The sequence below is a fragment of the Mauremys reevesii genome, linkage group 15 (genome assembly GCF_016161935.1).
Source record: "Mauremys reevesii isolate NIE-2019 linkage group 15, ASM1616193v1, whole genome shotgun sequence".
NCBI classification, from domain to species: domain Eukaryota; kingdom Metazoa; phylum Chordata; order Testudines; family Geoemydidae; genus Mauremys; species Mauremys reevesii.
The window spans coordinates 7,654,839-7,678,366 of NC_052637.1; the positions used below are offsets into that span (position 1 = coordinate 7,654,839).

The 23,528-nt window shown below is 52.0% G+C and overlaps 1 protein-coding gene across 1 annotated transcript in view; it reads right to left on the reverse strand.

Moving 5' to 3' along the window:
- Positions 1–13,092: 13,092 nt before the first annotated feature.
- LOC120383885 (zinc finger protein OZF-like) overlaps positions 13,093–23,528 on the reverse strand; it is a 45,640-nt gene continuing 35,204 nt past the window's right edge. The window contains exon 4 of the transcript XR_005588563.1: positions 13,093–13,128. The gene's annotated coding sequence lies outside the window, so the exon portion shown is untranslated. The remainder of the gene's footprint in view (positions 13,129–23,528) is intronic.

The following is a 23,528-nucleotide window of genomic DNA, read 5'->3' on the forward strand; positions in this document are numbered from 1 at the left end:
CACTGTCTTGGGCCCCGTAGACAAGGAAACCTGGTCTGCCACAACCTCTGATATTGCTGTCGAGGGTGGCCGTGGTCTAGGACAATACATGGGGGGGGTATCTTCCCAACAATCAGCTTCACTTGGGGCAGAAGTTTTCGGGCATAGAGGGGCCTGGATTTTTACCTTCTTTGAACGATGATGAGCCTCATCGTCCCACAAAAACCAATAGTCCATTGGCACTTGATTCTCTAATAGACCAGGTGCTTGATTCTCTAATATCAGGCGCAAAGGAGTTAAATAAATCAGAATATCAAAGGAGCCAAATTCGGGCCATGCAGTCCTCAGGGCCGGCCAGTCCTGGGTGCAAAGTTGTACAAAGCGCTTCCTTGATATACCTTTCTGAACACCGGGTAAAGGCCATTTACTTAACATATAATCTAAAGGGCTATCCTTAGAGGGTTTATCCAGAGACCCACCCATCTGTCTGCTGACACTCAACCTGAAAAGAGAATTACTCAGAGATCAGTGGGAATTACGGTCTAATCCAGGTTTTCCTGCTTCTATTACACTGTCCGTTACAGGGGACGGGACAGAAGGATCTCAATACAACCTCAGAGCTTCATCGCACACATGGCTTCCACTCTGAGGAATTATGAACGAGAAGTTCAGTTCCGCCCACACACCTAACGCCCAAATGAACAGAGCAGAAAAAACAACAGTAACCGGTTAAACAAAACAGAACCAGAACCAGATAGTGTTTCCTTATCCTATTAGGGCTCATCTTATCGGAACACGAACCCCAGGGGCCGCGGAGAAGCAGAGAAAGAGGGGCCAAACACCCCATTGGCGCCGTTCCCAGTTCGCCGCAGCCGTCCGGAGTCCAATGTCTGAGCTAGGAGAGTCCTGTCTGGAGTCGCCAGAAACTGTTACCGAAATATCGGGTCTGCCTAGCTGAGAGCCAATAACAGCCTGACAGGGATAAGGAAAAATGCTTTATTCTGCAGAAGAAAGGAGAGCTCTGTAATAGATACAGAAGACTCTACTGCACACAAGTTTTCACAAGCTTTTTATACACTTTTAGACAAAGACCATGCCGTGTTAACACTTCATTGGTGGTTGCTGGACCCCATGAAACCGTTATCTGGTTAGTGCAAACTGGCTTGGAGCAAGATTTTTTTGCTTTGAGGCAGAAGAGGAAGGTTAGTTCAAAAGTTCAGGGTACTGTATACGTGAGGTTTCTGGAGGCTTCTGCCTCCACCTACTGGCCGTTTGCAAAACTATTAAAAGGGCGGGGAGTGGGGGGACCAAATAGCTTTCACATTGTCAACTGCTGGAAACGGGCCATTTTGATTACCACTACAGAAAGGGTTTTTTTCTCTCCTGCTGGTAATAGCTCACCTTAACTGATCAGTCTTATTACAGTGTGTATGGTAACACCCATTGTTTCATGTCTTCTGTGTATATATATCTAACTTCCTACTGTATTTTCGACTGCATGCATCTGACGAAGTGGGCTGTAGCCCAGGAAAGCTTATGCTCAAATAAATTTGTTAGTTTCTAAGGTGCCACGAGTACTCCTGGTCTTTCTGTTTTACTTGTAAGTCTTCCTGTATACCTGTGTGCTGGCAAGTGGGCAATGAACTCTTACAGTGACATGTGATCATGTCACCTGAACTGGATTCCATTTTTAACCTGGTGCTTTTCCAGTGAGAAGGAGGGGTAGGAACCCAGAGGGACAAAGGATTCCCACCTTATGCATAAGTGGGTGGAACAGAACTAAGGGAGGCAGCCATCATGAGAAATCCCTTAGCTACCACCTGAGCTGGAACAAGGGCTGTACCAGGGGAAAGGATTGTGCCCACACTAGGAAGGTGTCCAGTCTGTGAAAGAAACTTATTGAAACGTCTCTGAGGGTGAGATTTTATCTGAGGGTATTGAATTTTTATTACTGTACTAGACTTAGACTTGCGTGTTTTATTTTATTTTGCTCGGTAATTCACTTTGTTCTGTCTGTTACTACTTGGAACCACTTAAATCCTACTTTCTGTATTTAATAAAATCACTTTTTACTTATTAATTAACCCAGAATATGTATTGATACCTGGGGGAGCAAACAGCTGTGCATCTCTCTCTCTCAGTGTTATAGGAGACAGACAATTTATGAATTTACTCTGTATAAGCTTTATACAGGGTAAAATGGATTTATTTGGGGTTTGGACCCCATTGGGAGTTGGGCATCTGAGTGTTAAAGACAGGAACACTTCTGCAAGTTGCTTTCAGTTAAGTCTGCAGCTTTGGGGCATGTGGTTCAGACCCTGGGTCTGTGTTGGAGCAGACGGGCATGTCTGGCTCAACAAGACAGGGTGCTGGAGTCCTAAGCTGCCAGGGCAGGAAAGCAGGAGCAGAAATAGTCTTGGCACATCAGGTGGCAGCTCCCAGGGGGTTTCTGTGATCTAACCCATCACAGTGGGCGGGTGCCTCCCCCAGCCTTGTGGGAGGAACCACTGGACCCCCAGGACCCAACTGAATTTGGGGACAACTAAGGGATAACAGGGATGGGAGTGGGGATCATATGTTCAGAACTAGGGATCCAGAGGAGGGACACCGAGGAGAGAACCCCGGACAGCACCCACTGCTCCTCAAAGCTGTCTAGGGAGCCAGCAGATGATGCCCAGAGAAACTCTGCCTGGATGCGTGAGACAAGGGAGGAACTGAAATAGGCCCCACAGTCGCAGAGCGCCCCCTCGTCCAGCATCTTCCCCCCTGGTATTGTAAATGGCCACTTTGGTCAGTGCCAGGAGGACGTTGATGGGGTCTTGTGACTTCGTGGGGCCACGGACAGGGTGTGAATATATAAAGAGCTGTGGGGTAAAGTGCAGCCAGAACCTCAAGAGGAGGTTCTGGAGGAGCCGGAATAGGGGCTGCAACCTGGCACATTCTAAACAGGCCTGCGACAGGTTCTCCCTCACGCCGCAATGGGGACAGGTGTTGGGAATGGAGGTAAACCGTACCAGGTACACACCCGTGCTCACGGCTCCATGAAGGAGCCTCCAACTGATATTCATGGCGGGCCGTGGGACCAGGCTGGAATATAGGCTGGCCCACCAGGGTTCCTCACCCTCTACAGGTGGTAGAAAATCCCACCTCCTGGTAGTGGGGCAGGACCCGAGGGTGAGGAAGTGAAATGTGTGGAGCACAAGCGTGTAAAGTTGTTCCCTCAGCGTTGTTCGGAAGCAAGGACATGCAGCCAGATCGAGTTATGGAGGAGAGGGGGCTCACAGGACAGGGACCTAATGAAAAGGTCCGGAGGGCCTGGGATGAGGGGTGGGCAGGAAGCACCCTCTCACAGGACCCGCTCAAGGAATACCCAAGAGGTGGGTGATAAGGATGCTGTGATGTTATTGATATAAACTGGGACCATATAGAACATGGTTTGCAAACAAGGTCCTGTAGTGGCACCAAATCTTATGTAAAGGGGGTCATATAAGGTGTCTAAGACCAGGTTATGGGTTGCTGGTTATGATTATGCTGTCTGTATGTCAGTATCATTTTGTAGTTGGAGTTTGAGTATTGGATCTATACTGTCTGTATTTCAAATGTGTGCTGTGCTTCTGGGAGACACCCCAGACAAGTTGGTGTTAGCTCTGCCTAGACTGCTTGATGGCCCATTAAGGACCATCAGCTACACAACTGACCCATGGAGAGAAGGCAGATATGCCTTGTAACTCAGCAAAGTATACAGGGACTTGCCCATGTGACTCCAGACTCCATTTTGCTGTAATTTTCCACAGTAAGAACAAAGAATTGTTCTTACACCTGGAAGAGCCTATATAAGGCTGATGCCTCATCTCCATCTTGTTTTCAATCCTACATCTTACCTCTGGAGGTACTTTGCTACAAACTGAAGCTCTGAACAAAGGACTGATGACCCATCCCAGTGGGGGATGTTCTCCAGAGACTTGATTTAAACCTGCAGTTTACTCCATCACTGCTACAAGCCCGAACTAAGAACTTTGCCATTACTGCATGTAATTGATTCCATTTAACCAATTCTAGTTCTCATCTCTACCTTTTTCCCTTTATGAATAAACCTTTAGATTTTAGATTCTAAAGGATTGGCAACAGTGTGATTTGTGGGTAAGATCTGATTTGTATATTGACCTGGGTCTGGGGCGTGATTCTTTGGAATCGAGAGAACGGTTTTCTTTTATTGGCGTGTTGGTTTTCATAACCATTCATCCCCAGGATGAGTGGCACTGGTGGTGATACTGGGAGACTGGAGTGTCTAAGGAAATTGCTTGTGTGACTTGTAGTTAGCCAGTGGGGTGAAACCGAAGTCCTTTTTGTCTGGCTGGTTTGGTTTGCCTTAGAGGTGGAAAAACCCCAGCCTAGGGCTGTAACTGCCCTGTTTCAGCAATTGGTCCTGAATTGACACTCTCAGTCGGGTCCCGTCAGAACTGCATCATCACAGATGCCCCTACCTCCTTGAGTACGTGCAGGGGGGTCTGAAGTGTGGAGAGCCCCATGCGACGACCGAGCGCTCAGGTATCCACATATCTCCCTATTAGTTACAGATAACACGGAAGAGTCACATTCATACTCGCTCTGAGGCTGGGTTATGACATCACCCTGAGTAAACATATCCGTCATGATCAAACAGCATAGCAACATTGGTATAAACTGGACTTCCAAGATGATACAGTTTCTGCTGTTCTTCCATTGCTTTTTTGATTTGGAGCTTAAGCCTGGCAGTTTCTTGTTGCATCTGGTGAACCCTCTGCTCAGCAGCCAGCCGTTCCATACACATCCTGTCAGCTTCTCTGGCTCTTTCTTCATCTTGCTTGGCTCTCGCTTTGGCTTCTTTTTCCAGCTGGACCAAGACTCGCTTCTCTTGCATTCTATTGAAACCTTCCTTGACACACTTTGTACCAGATCTGTAGCAACGATGATCTACATAGTCACATTTTATCAGATAAAATCACACGGTTAAATCTTAGTCTATGTTGATAAACTCGTTTGTTTTCACTAAAATATATATCTCAGTGCTGTGAGGTTATACTGGGGCTGATCCTCAATTGAATCAAACAAGCTGGTATTGTCCCTTTGGGGACAGCTTACCTGGGAATTTCTGAGCATCCAGTGGAGAGGGACTGGACACTGCAGAAGGCCAATAATGGTTTGTACTCAGGGTCTGGTTGGGAAGTGTGGCCTAGTGGTCACAGCCACAACCCCAGACTGCCAAGAGGGTCCTGGAAGGGGAGCCTGGGCCCTCCCACTCTACCAGGCTCTGACCCAGGGCCCTTTTAGCTACCAGTATCCTGGCAAGCAAGACTACTTAAGTCTGTCCTCCCTGGGCCTCTTCCTCTCATCTCCCACCCTGGGGTCACCTCAGTCCAAGGCCTTCGCCTCATGGGAAAATCCGAATCCCAAGGAAGCAAGAAGGAATCACCACAGAATACTTCACTCTCTGCTTGTCTATGCGGAGGGTCCTCCCTTTCATACAGAGGACGCTTTTGGGCAGCTGCACCAGAGCCTTTAGGTTTTGATCTGCTCTGCAAGTCTGCTCACCTTCATCACCACTTGCCAATTGGGCTAATTCGCTGCCTTTTGATTCCTCCAGCAGATGGAGCATTTGCTGCAGGTATGGCAGGGCGGGGATGGCTGCACCCAAGATGAGCCCTTAAGCCAGGAGTTCTCAAACCAGTACAAAAGTTTGAGAGTCACTGCCTTGAGCCCTTGTTGCTCAGTGTGGGGTTTGTGCACACATCGGAGGAGCTCAAGGAAGAGGCTACACCTAGTGTTAACCTGCAAGGCAAAGTAAGGCCTGGCAGAGCCCTGGGGAGTTTGTGTGGGGAGCTAAAGGCTGGACGTGACAGGGAACTGACACCCAGTTCAGCAGGAACACATCCCCCTCGCGCTGAGGCCAGGGGGTAACAAGGAGATTCACAGTCCAGGGCACCCTGAGAAAATGTCACAGCCGGAACCTGCAGTGTGTGGAGCTCAGGGATGGTGAAATAACAGCTCCATGGGGCTTAAAAAACAACAAACAACAAACCAAACCCACCTCCGGTGCTGGGGATTCCACAAGCTATTCCAGAGCTTAAATATCCACATGGTTCAAAAGTTTTTCTAATCTCTAACCTAAATCTCCCTTGCTGCAGCTTAACACTTTTTCCTCTTATCCTCCCTTCGGTGGCCATGGAGCACAACTGATCCCCAGTCTCTATAACAGCCCTTAGCATGGCTGCAGACTATCCCCAGTCTGCTTTTCTCAAGACTAATAGACCCACTTTTTTTAGCCATCCCCTGCAGGTTGGGCTTTCTAAACCTTTGATCATTTCCTGTTGCTCTCCTCGGGACTCAATCCAATTTGTCTTCATTTTTCCTAAAACGTGGTGCCCAGAACTGGATACAGGACTCCAGCTGAGCCAACCCCAGGGCTAAGTAGAGCGGGACAACGACCTTGTACAACACTCACACAGTGTCTGAGTGAGTCCATTAAAGACAATTCTCCCTCCCCCCATTATTCAAGACAAGGGACACTGGGTGTTCGAGAAACTAAATTCTACTTTATTCTTTTCAAACCAAGAAATAAAAGCTAAATCCCAACCCCCACCCGCATCCAACGCCCAGCTCGGCACGGTGCATTTCAGCCCCAGCTCAGCACATTGCTGCTCCAGCCACACACGTGCCCCAGGGAAAGAGGAACAAGTTAAAGCTGGTAGAAAAGCGCTAACAATCCATGAGAGAGGCATTTGCCCGGCCTCCTCCTCTCAGCAACGGGAGTCGCTGACCCCTCTCCACATCAGTCCTCTCGGGGCATCACTGGTAGCCCTTCGGAGTTCAAGGACGACTTCCCCCAGCACTTGTAGGACATTTCCTCTCTCTCTACGACATGTGCAGTGAGTTCACAGTTCTCAGACTCAGCTCTCTGGCTCGCAAGGGCAAACAGTGCCCTTTCAAGGCCCAGGACACTGACCAACCCACCCAGCCACCCTCTCCCCCTCCTGACTGTATCTCACATCTCTGCAGGGATCAGGCAGTCACTTCCTTCTCCATTGCAGTCCCTGACTCCTGGAGTGCGTATCCAGCACTCGCCCTCAGTGCTTTGCTGACAGACACTGGTCATTTTCACTGTTCAAAGAAGAAGCAAATCTGATGTGAAAAGAAAATCAGTGAGGACTATTGTGGCAAATTATCATTTGTCTTTTGCAAGTCCCAAAGAAATCTGAGCTACATCCCATCAAACTTATTTATTATCAAAATACGTGAAAAAATAACCTTCACCAAAAAGAGAAAAACCCACACTCCAGGGTGGGCTAAAAACCACTTTCCTGTTCATGAAGTGAAATCCCAGAGAATCCTAAAACTCAAATCTTGGGAACAAATTTGCCCGTTTCCTGCTGAACAGGCTAAAGCTCCTTTCCTCAGCACTGCCGCATTATTTGGCTGGTTACTGACAAAAGCTTTAGCATCCTAGTCACAAAAGAAAGAGGAAAAAAAACCAAATCACCAAAAACTTCCCATCTACAAATGATCTGGATTTGGCTGGAAAAACTCCAGATGCCACTTTACCAATAGCTGGACGCTGGGCTTGAAGCTCAAACTCTGCTTTGGGGTTCATTTCAATTCCCCCTTCAGGAATGGGACATTTTCTTCTCCAGCCCTCAGGGGCCTCATTGAGGATCAAAGAAATCAAAGCCTGGTTCCTAAGCATGGTGGGAAAGGACACTGTGGTAAATGACACACGTGAAGGTGGAAGGATAGGAAGGGAAAAGGATAAACTCTGCACAGCTTGGACAGAGGCTGCTCTGTGAGAGAAGATGTGTGAGCTTGATGGGGGCGGGAGGGAATCCCCCAGACTCACCCTGTCCCCTCAAATAAAACAGAAGCGAAAACACCACAATATTTTGCTATTCCTGCTCCAGCTCTTTTAGACTCTATTGAATGCTGGCAGATAAGGGAGAAGCAGCACAAAAAGTGAAATGCTTTTCAGCAGAACCTGGAGCAACGTGAGGCTGTCTGGGAATGAGACAATCTCACTGCGAAAGGGGGATTTAGTGACTCTAACAAGCACTTTTGCTAATGGGGGATTGGAATAAACTGCTCAGGGTCAGTCTAGACTAGAAAAAGGGGCGGAGGAACAAAGGAGACGCACCAGCTAATCCCAACCACTTCTGCCCTAGACAGACGCTCAGAGGCTGATATTATCACTCCCCATTTATTCCCTCTCTGGAAGGCACAGGTTTCTCTCAGGTCATGCCGCAAGCTGCTGGCAGCGCTGGGAATAGAGCTTAGGTCTCCTGAGTCCCAGGCCAGTGCTCTATCCAGTAGGTAACGCCGTTTCCCTCTCACAGGCTGATGCTGTAGTAGCAGAGGTGAGAAATCCAGGCTTCCAAGAAAAGACCCTGTGGGAATCAGTCTCTGCTAATGGTGCTGTCTGAATGCAGAAGAGGCAGAGGGGGTGAGTGATGAGGCAGCACCTCTCTACCCCTGTGCTCTCCCTCGCCTCTTATCCCATCATCCCCAAACACTCGATAGCCCAGCACCCAGCTCCCCCTGCTTCCCAGCTACTCCAGCCCCAGCCATTCAATCCCCAGTGTCCTCCCCAGAACCCATCGCCCTGGTCCCTTAACGGTGGATCCCCCAGAGCCCAGCGCCCTGGGGGATTTGGGGAGGGGAGGAGTTACCAGCCCCCAGGGACACTCCCCCTGCAGGGAACAGCTCCAGGTCGGTGGGGGAGCCCAGCCCAGGGGCTGGTGGAAGATGGGGGGTGGGGACAGATGTTTAGCGTGAAGGTGGGGCCTGGCCCAAGTGTCCTTCTCATCTCCATGGCAGGGGGATCCTGGCTGGGAAGGGAAGAGAGAGGGGCATGGGCAGCAGGTATAGTAGGCCGGGGGAGGCCATGCCCCCGAAACACCCTAGCATGGCCCCGCCCACACTCCACCAGGCCCCCTCCTGCCTCCTGGAGCAGAAAGGGCAGGGCCTCAGGCAGAGGGGGATGGGCTAGTTTCCCCCCCATGTCCATGGAGATGGGGAACTTCAGCCAGGCAGAGGGAGCGGCTGGAGGAGTTTCTCTCTCTCCCTTCCCCGATCTGTGGCCCATCAGCTCAGCAGCCAGGGCTTCAGCAGGGGGGAGGGACTGATGGGGGCTTCTCCTCCTCGGCCAGGGGTTTGCTGAGACCAGGCAGACCCAGAGGGTCCCTGACCAACTGCTGTTTCGCTGTTGCTGGATCCTCCCCCCAGCGACGGGCAGCTGGATCCTTGGGAGCCAAACGCCCCTGATGTGTGTGGGAACGAGGAAATGGGTTTGTCACCATGGCCAGCCCCAGTCAGGGCCCTGAGAGAATTTCCCTGCTGCAGGGAGGAGTCTCTGACGTCCAACATGGTGTTAGTGCCACATGGAGCATTTTCCACACTGAGAACATCTCAGAGGTTTCTTCCCTGTGTGGATTTGCGGCTGTCTGATACTCTGGGAGCATCAAATGAAGCTTCCCCCACATTCAAGGTCTCTCTGTTGTGTGGATCACTGAAGTGTGAAGTCAAATTGAATCTTTTCCTGCAGTCAAGCTATTCCTAGGGTCTCTCCTCCTTGTGTTTTCTGATGTTTGGTGAGCTCTGAGCTCTTACTGAAGCTTTTCCCACAGTCAAGGCATTTATAAGGTCTCTCTCCTATGTGGATTCTCCTATGTTTAGTAAGGTATGAGCGCTGACTGAAAGTTTTCCCACAGTCCAAGCATTTATGGGATTTCTCTCCTGTGTGGGTTTTCTGATGCATATTAAGGCCTGATTTGAAACTGAAACTTTTCCCACACTCAGAGCATTTGTAGGGTCTCTCTCCTGTGTGCGTTCTCCCATGCTGAGTAAGATGGGAGCGCTGACTGAAAGTTTTCCCACACTCAAGGCATTTATAGGGTTTTTCTCCTGTGTGGATTCTCCTATGTTTAGTAAGGGCTGAGCTTGCAATAAAACCTTTCCCACAGTCGAGGCATTTATAGGGTCTTTCTCCTGTGTGAATTCGCCCATGTTTGATAAGGGATGAACTTTGCATAAATCTTTTCCCACACTCAAGGCACCCATAGGTTCTCTCTCTTGTGTGGGTTCTCTGATGTCTAGTAAGCTTTGAGCTCTCACTAAAACTTTTCCCACACTCACAGCATTGAAAGGGTCTCTCTCCTGTGTGCACTCTCTGGTGTAGAGTAAGTTGTGACTTCTGAATGAAGCTTTTCCCACAGTCCAAGCATATATGGGGTTTCTCTCCAGTGTGAATTGCCTGATGTCTAGTAAGGTTTGTTCTGTCAACTAAACTTTTCCCACAATCGAGGCATTTATAGGGTTTGTCGCCTCTGTGTGTTCTCTGATGCTTGATAAGGTGTGAGCGACGACTGAAATCTTTCCCACACTCGAGGCATTTATAGGGTCTTTCTCCTGTGTGGATTCTCCTATGTTTAGTAAGGGATGAACTTTCCATAAAACTTTTCCCACACTCGAGGCATTTATAGGGTCTTTCTCCTGTGTGAATTCTCCTATGTTTAATAAGGGATGAACGTTCCATAAAATTTTTCCCACACTCGAGGCATTTATAGGGTCTTTCTCCTTTGTGGATTCTCCTATGTTGAATAAGAGATGAACTTTGCATAAAACTTTTCCCACACTCGAGGCATTTATAAGGTCTCTCTCCTGTGTGGGTTCGTTGATGGGTAATAAGCTGTGATTTCTGAATAAAACTTTTCCCACACTCACAGCATTGAAAGGGTCTCTCTCCTGTGTGCACTCTCTGGTGTATAATAAATTGTGACTTCTGAATGAAGCTTTTACCACAGTCCAAGCATTTATGGGGTCTCTCTCCTGTGTGGATTGCCTGATGTCTAGTAAGTTTTGTTCTGTCAACAAAACTCTTCCCACAGTTGAGGCATTTATACGGTTTGTCACCTGTGTGGACTCTCTGATGCTTAATAAGGTGTGAGCGGCGAATAAAATTTTTCCCACACTCAAGGCATTTATATGGTCTCTCTCCTGTGTGGATTCTCCTATGTTTAATAAGGTCTGAGCTCCGACCAAAAGTTTTCCCACAGTCCATGCATTTATAGGGTTTCTCTCCCATGTGAGTTCTCCCATGTCTAATAAGGGCCGACTGCACACTGAAAACTTTTGCACACTCAAGGCATTTATAGGATTTCTCTTCCGTGTGCAGTCCCTGCTGTATAATAAAAAATGACTTCTTATTGAAGCTTTTCCCACAGTCCAAGTATACATAGGAAGTCTCTCCTGTGTGGGTTCTCCAATGTGTAAGAAGGGTTGCACTGAAACGAAATCTTTTCTCACACTCAAGGCATTTGTAGGGTTTCTCTTCATTGTGACTTGTCTGCGGGATTGTGGTTTCCCTGGGATCCTTCCATCCTCCGCCACAGAGAATGGATTCATACAGTTTGTTCCTGGGATAGTTTCCCAGCTGCATCTCTGTTCTGTGTTGTTCTCCCCAGGCTTCTCCCTGTTCCAAGCACTGGGAAAAATTCCCTTCAGCTCTGCTCAAAAACCTCTCCTGCGGTTCCACTTTCTCAGGACCTTCCTGCTGCTGATTCTCCTCCTTGTTCTCACTCACTGTCCTATCACCTGCTGGGAGAGAGAATCCAGACAGGAGTCACTGCCTGTGCTGGGGAGAAAGGACAGGAAGAGGAATAGCAAAGAGGGAAAACACAACACAGTGACTGTTGGGGAGATGGAGACACTGGATTCTGCCTCCACATCCCACCCAACACTCCCAGGGAAGGAAAGTCAGGGAGGAAATTCCTGACAGTTAACAGGATGGGTGGGAAGCCGTGACTGATATTTGCCTTGATGCTACGACACCTGCTGACTGCAGCCCTGACCTGGGTGAGATGGGGCAGAACTGAGGGCTCTCGCTCACAACACATTTTGGGAGTCCCAGCTTTTCCCTTTATTCACCAGATGTTTCTGTCTCAGTTTCCCTGACTCCTCACCTGTGCAGGTGCCTCTCGGGCTCTCTCTTTCCTCCCAGGCCTGGAGATCTGGGATCCACGGCTCTTCCCCTCGTTCCAGCCGGGCGATCAGGTCAGGTTTGGGAATGGGAAATCCTGCTCAGGGGGTGAACATAAGAACAGCCATACTGGGTTACACCAAAGTTCTATCTAGCCCAGTGTCCTGTCTTCCAACAGTGGCCAATGCCAGGTGCCCCACACAGAATAAACAGAACGGGCAATTATCAAGTGATCCATCCCCTGTTACCCGTTCCCAGCTTTTGGCAAACAGAGGCTAGGGACACTATCCCTGCCCATCCTGTCTAATAGCCATTGATGGACCTGTCCTCCATGAACTTATCTAGTTCTATTTGAACCCTGTTATAGTCTTGGCCTTCACAACATCCTCTGGCAAAGAGTTCCACAGGTTGACTGTGCCTTGTGTGAAGAAACACTTCATTTTGTTTGTTTTAAACCTGCTGCCTATTAATTGCATTTGGTAAATCACGCAAGGTCAGGGTGCAAGAAGTCTTGATAGAGTATTTTCCACAAGGAACGTTCCCTGAGTTTAACCTGACCCTACATGGGATTGTGGTAACTCAGACCCGTTAGGAGCTGACGACATCGGAGGGCAGGGGTGTTGTCACGCCCTCACTAGGAGGTCTCAGGGTAGATGCTCTGGAGGACTTGCTGACACACACACAGTTTGGGTGTTAAACTCCTGCCTATTTCCAAAGCTGCAGAACCTAGAGCCCTCCCCACAGATGGAGCAAGCTGAACGGTGTATGAAGGAGAAATAACACAGGCAGGGCAATCCCCTGCTTCTGGTCCCTTGACAGCTGGAGAGATGGAGATGAATTAGCCTGTCCATTAGGTTTCTGACTTCCCTGTTCCATTGAATGGGGTGTGGAGTGTCTCTCACACTGGAGCTGTGGACTACACCACCCTCCCCACCAATGCAACGGACCAGGGAAGAACCTGACCAGATTCAGACATGAGACTCCACAGCTTCTAATAGCTAAGAACACAGGACGCCCTTACCCAGTGAGGTCACCGTCTCATAGATCTCCTGCATGACGTCCCTGTAGAGGGCTCTCTGAGCGGGGTCCAGCAGAGCCCCCTGCCCCTGGGTGAAATACACAGCCACCTCCTCAAAGGTCACCGGCATCTGAAACAACAAGAGTCCCCCACTCAGCACCTGCTGCCCCAGCCACAATCCCACTATTCATGGGGGAGGAGGCACAGAAAAGCAGAATCCTGCACCCTACTCAGAGCAGCCAGGAGGATTTGGGGGTGGGAGAAGGTGAGAGCTCCTTGTCCCCTCCAGCACACGGAGCAGGGCAGAGTCTCCTCATTTCCCACACGCCTGCCAGCCACAGGCTGATGCGGGAAGCAGAGCTCTGAGCCGGGGACAGGGACAGGAATCCCAACAGCTTCCCTGCGTATTTCACAGCAGCCTCTGGCCAGTGGGGTCAGGCTCCAGCACTGGGAGTCTGGTCAGTTTCCCCAGCCCTGCCCAGAGAGGGTGTTTTTTGATTCAAAAATAGGGGAATGTTCCCCCCTGCCTGCAATGGGCCTGTTCAGAAAATCAGGCTCCAAACTGATTGTGTCCGAGAAGATTTATCACACCCTGTCCCCTCCCTGCCTCACCCTGTATGTTTCCTGACACCCCCACCCCCAGCAAATCCCTCCTGCACCTCCATGAAAATCCCCTACCTGAGCTGGCACCATCAAAGCCATTTCCCTTCCCTGTCCCCTGGAAGATGGGAGAATCTGGAGCAAAACGTGGACGTGATTCCTCAGCCTGTCGGGGCGAGAGGGGCGCTGGGGGATGTTTCAGAAGGGGCTTGAGTCCATTTCACACCCCGATTCCCCCAGGCTCTCTCCCTGCAGACAGACGCTCTGGACTCTGCCACGCTGGGAAAACCCTCAGTCACTTTATTACAACACAGACCCGGCCCTTCCCACCAGCACTGAACCCCCTGAGACACTTTTAAACCGTCCCAGGTTTAAAAGACAAATACTAGAAAAGAGCAGAATGAAAGGAACCACTTTGGGGGATTCCCCCTGACATTGGCCATGAGGGCAGGGCACTGCTGGGACTGGCTTTTCCTGTCAGCTCCTCCCCTTGTTCCCAGGAGAGTCAGTCGGCCCAGGGGTGCAGGGAATGGATCCGGGCAGGGCTGGGAGCTGGGAACCTCCCTCCCCACTTCTTGCCCCTGCTGCCCCTTTCGGTCTCACCCCTCCCCTTCCTGTCTCCTTCCCTCCCCCTCTGCCAGGGAGAACTGGGGACTGTCCCATTCCCAGGGCGTTGGCTCTCCAGTGTGAGCCTGGCTGTGTCACTGGGGGCAGCAGTTCGGGGAGGCAGACACAGGGGGAGCCCCTCTCCCTCTGGTACAAACTCACCAGCAGGTCCCTGAACGGGGCCCTTTGTGCAGAGTCACTGTCCTGCCCGGCCCCAGCCCTTTCCCCCGGGTCTCCCCATCCCCTGCAGGCTCCAGCTCAGGGGCTGGTGTGGGCAGAGCCCGGGGCTGCCCCAGGGGTTGGTTCCAGCCACCAGAGAAAGTGTCCACCCAGGCTGGGCACAGAGGAGGGGACTTTAATGAAGGTCTGTCCCTGGCACAACCCCAGGTAGGGAGCAGCAGTGTCACAGTCTGGGCTCTCAGGCAGAGGAGGCAGCAGCACCTGACCCAGGCAGCTCAACTCAAGGGCTCTAATATCAGGAGCCAGGGGTGGCTCTAGAAATCGGGCTGCCCCAAGCAGCGCGGAGCGCTGCGCCGCCCTTCCCCGGTCCCGCGGCGGGTCCCCTCTTCCCGCGGCTCCGGTTGAGCTCCTGCCGGCATGCCTGCGGCAGGTCCACCAGAGCCCGGGACGAGCGGACCTGCCGCAGTCATGCCTGCGGGAGCTCAACCGGAGCCGCGGGAAGACGGGACCCGCCGCAGTCATGCCTGCGGCAGGTCCGCTCGGCCCGGGCTCCGGTGGCCCGGCCGCCGGCCTGCCGGCGAGCTCCACCGAGCCAAATGCCGCCCCCCCGGGAAACGGCCGCCCCAAGCGCCTGCTTGGCGCGCTGGTGTCTAGAGCCGCCCCTGTCAGGAGCAGAGAGAGACACGTACCAGCCGCCTCCTCTCCCTGAGCAATAGCCAGAGCCCTCTGGTGGCAGCAGCTAATGACTGAGCCTCCCTGTGCTACTTCTGCTGATCCCATTGGCCCATCCACACGCACCCCCCCGCCAGAGCCAGCAGTGACTCCGGTCTGACACCGGTGTGGCTGAGATCTGAATCCCGCCCGGAAATCAGGCCAGGGCCCTGGGCAGCCACAAACACTCAGGAGACAGACCCCAAAACCATGAGTGGGTCCGAAAATCATAAATTGGGAGTAGGGTGTTGTGGCAAAGTGGGAAAGTTCTTAATGTTTTCTCTGAGTACTGTGGGTGCCTCCGTTTCCCCTGTGCAGTTCTTCAGTATCTAGGTGGTGGGATAAGGGGGTGTGATTGTTGTAGAGCCTTAGAAGGCCAGTGTGATGCTATCTTCACAGAGAATGGCCGAAACCCTGTCTCCGGGCAACTGATGGCCTGGACCCCTCCCCTGCAAAGGTGCCAACTGAAGGTGTTGGAGAACAAAGAAATCAGGTGTCCTCCTGGCCCAGGAAAGAGACAAAGGCCAGAGGAGGGGCTGGAGAGTTTCATTTTGGAGCTGGCTGGGGAAATGGAGCGGGGCCAGATGGGGCTCTGGCCTCCCTGGCCCCAGGATAACTTTGGAGTCCTGTTTTCTGTACCTACTGTAGTAAGTACAGGCCCTGATAAAGGCCCAGTATGAGCCCTGAACTAATGTAATGGTCAAGACTTTGCTAACATAAAACAAAGTTAAGCTGTGAGCCAGAGGTAGGCCCTGCTCACAGAAGCTGGCATGAAAAGGGCTGATGCTGCATAAACATATATTCACCTAGCATAAACACAGTATTAGAACACACTATACTGAAACATTCCATAGATAACAAAAGGACAGGCCGACCCATCCCAATGACGGGCAAAAGGGTAAAACGATGGAGAGAGTTGTTTTGATCGAGCCAACATGTACAAGGTGAGAGGCGGCACCTTAATACGTAGAGGGGTTGTACCTTGCTACGTGGAAGCATACGTCAAGTGTGATGTGTAAATTGTTTGTATCTGTGTATAAGAATGCATCCCTGGGGCGGTGCCTTTGTCCGGTCTAGGGGGCAGTGGAAATTCCCGCCACTGACTGAGCCGGGTCCATTGCCAAGAGGCACTTTCTCGTAGTATGCCCTGAGTTAGGCTAAGAAACCTACAGGGAACTGCAATTGTGTCCGAGGTCGCAATAAACCTAGCCGACGTGGCTTTGCATCTTATTGGACTCTGTGGTTATTGGGGGTTCTCGTCGGGTCTGCTGTGTCAGCTATCTGCAGAGCTGGGGCAGCACACAGAGGGAACACACGCACGCAGCCGAGTGATATCAACAAGGAGAAAGCAGAGCACCACAGCGGTACAACTCTGACAACACTCTGACAACACCTACAAGCTCTGTTTTAGACCGTGTCCCTGTTGTCTAATAAACCTTCTGTTTTACCGGCTGGCTGAGAGTCACATCTGACTGCGGAGTTGGGGTGCAGGGACCTCTGGTTTCCGCAGGAACCCCCCCTGCGCAGGCTGGCTGTGGGAAGCGCACGGTGAGGAAGGGGATGCTGAATGCGCCGAGGTCAGACCCAGGAAGGTCGAGGCTGCATAAGCTTCTTGCCCTGGAGATAGTCTGCGCCCAGAGAGGAGGCTCCCCCAGAGTCCTGACTGGCTTCGTATGGAGCAGTTCAAGAGTACTGCCCCAGTGACTCCGTGACAGGTGTGTGTGTGTGTTGGGAGGTGGGGGAGAACCAAAAAAAAAAAAAAAGCCGTGATCGCAATCTGCGGCAGTTCAGCGGAGGTCCTTCGCTCCGAGCAGGAGTGAGGGACCCTCCGCCGAATTGACGCCAAATAGCTGGACCTGCCACCCCTCTCCGGAGTGGCTGCCCCAAGCACCTGCTTGTTAAGCTGGTGCCTGGAGCCAGCCCGGGGGTGGGGGGTGGGGGCAGATATTTGCCTTGTAGCTTCTGAGCCCTTAGGCGGAAGGCTCCATCTACCCCCAAAGCATCACTGACTAGTTGTGCTAAAGGAATTCCCCTCTGGCTGCTGGGTGGGGCAGCCCCTCACCCTCTCCTGCCCCATGGGGTGGGGGAGCTGCCCATGTATCTCTCCCTCTCCTTCTCCCCAATTTCTACCCTGTTTTTCTCCCTTCCCCAGCCAGTCTGCTCTTGCTCTCACACTCTCCCCGCAGCCTCCCCTCCCCACATCCCTCCTTTCCCTCACAGTGCCCCCCCACTCAGAGTTTCCTTCTATTGCAGCTCTGTTCCCATCCGCCCCATAAGTCTCCCCTGATTCCCCTGCATCGCCACATCCTCCCTCAGCACATCCCCTGCCCCCATCCCATCCTGCCCCCTGCATCCCCCTTCATCCCACTCCTGCTCCTCAAACATCCCTGTTCCCCCCTCAATCCCCTCGTCTACACTCCCTGCACCTCTTCAGCCCCCTTCTGGTGTAGTGCAAGAAACTGCTATTTCTAGGAATTTGCTATTTGGGGGGCACTGAGCATGCTCAGCAACATCTGCTGAAGTCACTGCCCTTCACTCGGCCCTTACTGGGCATAAGATTCTGCTTGTGGCTTTTTACAGGGGTTAAAAAGGGGCAAAGGGGGAAAATTGGAGGGGGAGGGTGGCCAGGGTCTGAGCAGGGGGCAAAAATTGACTGGTCGAGGGGGTCAAGCAGCTAGGGGGAGGTTTAGGATAGGGGCTGAAGGGTAAAATCGGGGGTTAAGCCGGGGTTAAGCACTGCCAGAGGGTGAGAGAGGGCAAAACCCCGGCACCGGCAGGGCAGAGGGGGTAACAGTTACCCCGGTGGACACCTGTGTTTGGGGAGAGCAGGGAGCAAAGGGGTTTTTTTATTTCCTCTCTCACGGACAGCACCTCTCAGCATGGGCTTCCCAGGGCTGAGTTCTTAAAGGCACAGGCATTTGAACGCCTAGTCACCACTGCTCCTTTGTGTGATAGATTTCAGAGTGGTAGCCGTGTTAGTCTGTATCAGCAAAAAGAACGAGGAGTCCTTGTGGCACCTTAGAGACTAACAAACTTATTTGGGCATAAACACACCACACAACAAAACCACTAACCCAGGAACCAATCCCTGCAACAAACCCTGTTGCCAGCTCTGTCCACATATCTATTCAGGGGACACCATCATAGGACCTAATCACATCAGCCACACCATCAGGGGCTTGTTCACTTGCACATCTACCAACGTGATCTATGCCATCACGTGCCAGCAATGCCCCTCTGCCATGTACATTGGCCAAACCGGACAGTCTCTATGCAAAAGAATAAATGAACACAAATCTGACATCTAGAATTATAATATTCAAAAACCAGTAGGAAAGCACTTCAACCTCCCTGGTCACTCAATCACAGACCTAAAAGTCGCAATACTCCAATAAAAAAAAACCTTCAAAAACAGACTCCAACGAGAAACTGCTGAATTGGAATTAATTTGCACACTGGACACCATTAAAATTAAGTTTGAATAAAGAGTGGGAGTGGATGGGTCCTTACACAAACTAATAACTATTTTCCAGTTCATCTGCAAATTTGACACCATCAGCTCAGGATTAAACAAAGACTGTGAATGGCTTGCCAACTGCAGAACCAGTTTCTCCTCCCTTGGTTTTCACACCTCAACTGCTAGAACAGGGCCTCATCCTCCCTGATTGAACTAACCTCGTTATCTCTAGCTTGCTTCTTGCTTGCATATATAAACCTGCCCCTGGAAATTTCCACTACTTGCATCCGAAGAAGTGGGTATTCACCCACGAAAGCTCATGCTGCAAAACGTCTGTTAGTCTATAAGGTGCCACAGGATTCTTTGCTGCTTTTATTTTCCCATACTAATTTTTCCCCTACTGCTACTCACACCTTCTTGTCAACTGTTGGAAATGGGCCATCCTGATTATCGCTACAATATTTTTTTCTCCTGCTGATAATAGCTCACCTTAATTGATTAGTCTCATTATAGCTGGTACAGCAACACCCATTTTTTCATGTTCCCTGTGTATATATTTCTTCCTAGTGCATTTTCCACTGCATGCATCCGATGAAGTGGGTTTTAGCCCAGGAAAGCTTATGCCCAAATAAATGTGTTAGTCTCTAAGGGTAGGTCCATACTTACTTGCCGGGTCGACGCGGAGAGTTCGACTTCTTGGAGTTTGAACTATCGCGTCTAATCTAGACATGATATATCGAACTCCGAACGCGCTCCCGTCGACTCCGGAACTCCATCACCGCGAACGGCGGTGGCGGAGTCGACGGGGGAGCCGCTATTCGCGTAGCTGAAGTCGCGTACTTTAGTTCGACACCCCCCCCCCCCCCCCGTAGTGTAGACCAGGCCTAAGATGCCACACAGACTCCTGTTCTTTTTTCTCTGTCTGATGTAACCTACAGGAGACTTGATTCAGTAGCAACTTGTGAAGAGGTACCCGGACCAGGGGCGCTAAAGGTGAGGGGGAGCAAACTAGGATTAATCAACCAACAAGAACCTTACCTATCAGTGACTGCTACTGGTAGCAAATGATGTCAGATAGCGCCTCTCCCCACATGCCCCCCCTTTCCCACACAGGACCCCCCACTCGGGTTTCCTCTATTCCAGCCTCTTTCCCCTCAGCCCCATAATTCTCCCCCCGCAGCCTGATTCCCCTGCATCGCCCCTTCTCCCTGCCCCCCCCCCCCGCACCTCTTTATCCTCCTCCCCCTGCAGCCCGGAGGTGCCGGGGGGGGCGGGTCTCTCTCACCTTCCCTCCGAGCGGGGCCCCCCGGGGCAGGGGCCGGGCCGGGCCGGGGGCTCTGCCCTGGGAGAGGCTCCTGTGGGGGGAGCAGCGGGAAGGGCCCTGCTGGAGATTCCCCTCTCCCGGCTGCAGCCAGGGCTCCGGGCTCCCAGCACCAGCCGCCCCCCGGGGCTCGGGGATCTCGCCAGGAGCCTGGGAGCCAGAGTCACCGCAGCGGCTGCGAGTCACTTCCTGCGGCCGGGACGCAGCGAGCCCGGCCATTGCTCCCAGCCAGCGGCTCCTGGGTCCTAGCGATCAACTCGGCTCAATGCAGCCCCTGCCCCAGACCCTGCCCCCTGGGGCCCCACCGCCCCTGGACACGGCTGGGGGCATCGTGCAGAAAAGCCGCAGGATCAATGGGAGGAGAGAAAGGAGACTTCCAGATCCTGGGGGTGGGGGACAAGGGGTGTTTCTATGGAGACTGGGGATTGTTCCAGAGAGTCCCCAATGTCATCAGGGACACAGATGATGGGGTGCAGGGCCAGGGACGCTCTGTGTGTGATTCGCTCTGGTAACAGACTGGCACAGGGAGCAGTTGGGGAGTGCTGGGCTCTTGTCTGCACGGTGTCACCCCACACTCACTGGCTACCAGCTCTGCTCCCCTCGCTCCATGGAGCTGTCAGAGCTTTGCCACCAGGTTTCCTGGAGTTATTTGTGGGGCCAGATTAACCCATCCCTGGGCTCTAGGCAAAATCCCTTCATGTCTGCCCCCACCCCCCACACCAGGGATCCCCTCTCCCGGCTGGCTCCCCCGTGTGGGCACAGACTGCAGCTCCCCGTCAGGCACCTGCAAATCAGCAGTGAAGCTCTAGCCAATCTGGTTCAGGGGCTGGTGCTCTGCCCACTCAGGTTTGTCCCCACTGACCCCACCCCCCACAATGACAAGGGCATGGCAGGGGGGACAAAATGGCATGAGCTGTGTTGTGCCCTGGTGCACGGGAGGTCACATTGCCACTCGCTCAATTTTGGCCTCATGTGCCCCCCCCCCACAAAAATGGGGTGCAGGCTTTGGGCCCTGGCATAGCCTTAGGTTGCCTTTGCCTTAATTCAGCCCTAACTGCACTTGATCTGGGGCCTGCAGAGGAGTTATTGAGTTGCTGTTGTGTCCAGAGGGGTCTGGTCCCGGCTGAAAGAGAGGAGGCTGTGCTTGTAGAGTGGGTGCTTTGTCCCAGAAAGGGGAACCTGTTCTCCCCCCGCTTACCAGCTAAAGTGATCCCTGCTCAGTTCAGCCTCGGAGGCAGAAGAGGTGTGACACGCGGGGAATTTTCTGGAATATTTTTGTATGAATAGTGTGTGTGCCTCAGTTTCCCCTATATGTGGCATTATTAACTAGGTGTCCAGAACAGGTTGTTTACTCTCTGCAGAGATGCAGCTGTGACTGATGCCTAGATGTCTGGGCTCCATGTCTATGGAGAGTCTGAGAACACAATGGCCATTTGAATTGCCCAGACATTTGGCACCTAGCTAATCACCATGGATGGCCCTCCTCCCCTGGGCAGTAAGCCAGCCCTGTTTGACCAGCTGGAGAACAAAGGGCTGAGGAGGAGGAGGACCAGGGGACAAGGTCTGCCCAGGGACAAGAACAAAGGATTGAGGAGAGGCCAGGTCAGGGGCTATTAAATGTGGGCTGTTGAAGGCTTAAGACTTTCTGGAACTGGGACAAAAGAGAGGCTGGAGGACTCTGTGCTCTAGGCTGACCAAGATGGACCATGCTGTAACTTTCTGATCTCTGTGCTAACCACGGATGCTCTGTGTCTTCCAGAAATCTAATAACCCCTCCTGCTTTCACGACACTGACTGACAGTCCTGGCAGATGCTGAAGGTGGGGGTGCATCACTCCCTTTGGGTGTACAAGTCTCTCTCGGGTGTCCAGCTCAGCTGGACTCGTTGGGTGGGAAGGGAGCTGAGGGGTCCAAGGTTTGGTGAAGCTAAGCGGCTTGTGGTCAGGAAAGAGTGAGACCCGCAGAGCGGGGCTGGCACACTGCAGAGGTCCTGCTGGGGACTGTTCCAGAGCACTGCATTGGTAGATCCATGGCAGGATCTGTCTCATGCCGCTGCCTCCTCCCTTGAGATCTGGGAGCCTGAACGGAGCAGCTGCTGCTCCCCCAGCAGGGTCTGTGCTGGGGAGAGAACAGCTCTGCAGGCCAGTGGTGGGGCACCCACCGGGGGGGGGGGTCCAGTCCTCTTTTCCAAGGACTCTGTAATGACTCATCCAAAGTGTCACAGTTCAGCAGGAGAGATTAAGGGACCCCCGCATCAGAAGATCCCATGGCCCAGGGGTGAGCGCACTGGGAGCCCCCTCTTCAAATCCTTTCTCCCCATCAGGCAGAGGAGTGAATTGAATCCACATCTGGGTGATTACTCTAACCCCTGGGCTACATGCTTAAGGGAGAGATCATCCTGCACTCCCCATCTCTGGCTGTTTTGTGCAGCTTGATATCTGCCTAACTCATTCTCACAGGCAGGGACCTAAGCCACCTGGCTCCAGCAGAGGGGTTCCCAGCAGTGCATTCGCAGGCAGAGAGAGGTGCTGGGAGGCTGCTCAGTGCACCCAGGGCTGGTGTTAGTGCCCTACCACAGCCAGCCTCTCAGGCACTAGAGCGCTCTCCCCTGGGCTACGCCAGCTCTGCAAGCTAAAAATAGACCCACTCCAGCCCCCAAGCCCTTTTGGTACCCAGCTGCCTATCATGGGATACCCACAGAAATCCCTGATCTGCAGTTCCCCGAGGACCACTCTGACCCTGAGAGCATCCCAGTGCCAGAGGCCAAGGGGCTCCGTGGGATTTAGTAGTTTCAGCTGGCTTAACCAGCCCATCTCACTGTTGCCATAATGTGGATCTAAAAGGTGCCATGTCCTATAGCTTTGGAAAACTACAAACTCACTGCTCAGTGATATTCTTGCATGAGGTGCGTGTGGGCGACACATGAAGAACTGTAACTATATGAGAGCAGGAATATGTTCTTAAAAACCTGGCTTTCAGGCTTAAGCCACCCCGCCCCAGACAAAGGAATGTGGTTCTTCCGCCTGCCTGAACCTGTCTGCAATGTAAATGGAGCGAGGGCAATGAAATTACATTTCCACCAAGGGCAGACAAAGTCAACCAATGTGGAAGATGCCACTTCCCACTCTCAATGGGAGATGGAATCCACAGCTCCAAGAAACCTTCCTGCCTCCTGAAGCGCGGTCATTGAACTCTGGAACAGGCCACAAAGCCGGCTTGGCACACATTACTGAGCAGATCCAAGAGGGCCGAGCTCCTGTACACCTGTGAAAAGTGGAACCTTCCAGCCAAGAGGTCTGAAGGTCTCCAGATACTGAATCTAGGCAAGAAACCTGCTGAGATACAAGGCTCAGATTCACTGAAGATAAATGTAGTCACTAGAAAGCACATTTTGTTTGTAACCACTCCTGGCTCTTTCACACTTACTGGACATCCCTTAATCCTACGTTCCATGGAAATAAACTTATTTTTAGTTTTACAACAAACCTTCTCAATTACGTGTGAGTCCTCAGCTAACCTAACAGGGTGGGGCGGTGCGTTGTCCCTTTAAGAGAGCAGCAAAGTTACTAAAGTTTGTGAGTGCTACACTGAAGAAGATCTGACCCTACACAGGTGGTGACAACCCCTCACTGGTCTGGGCCGAACCCCACAGCATC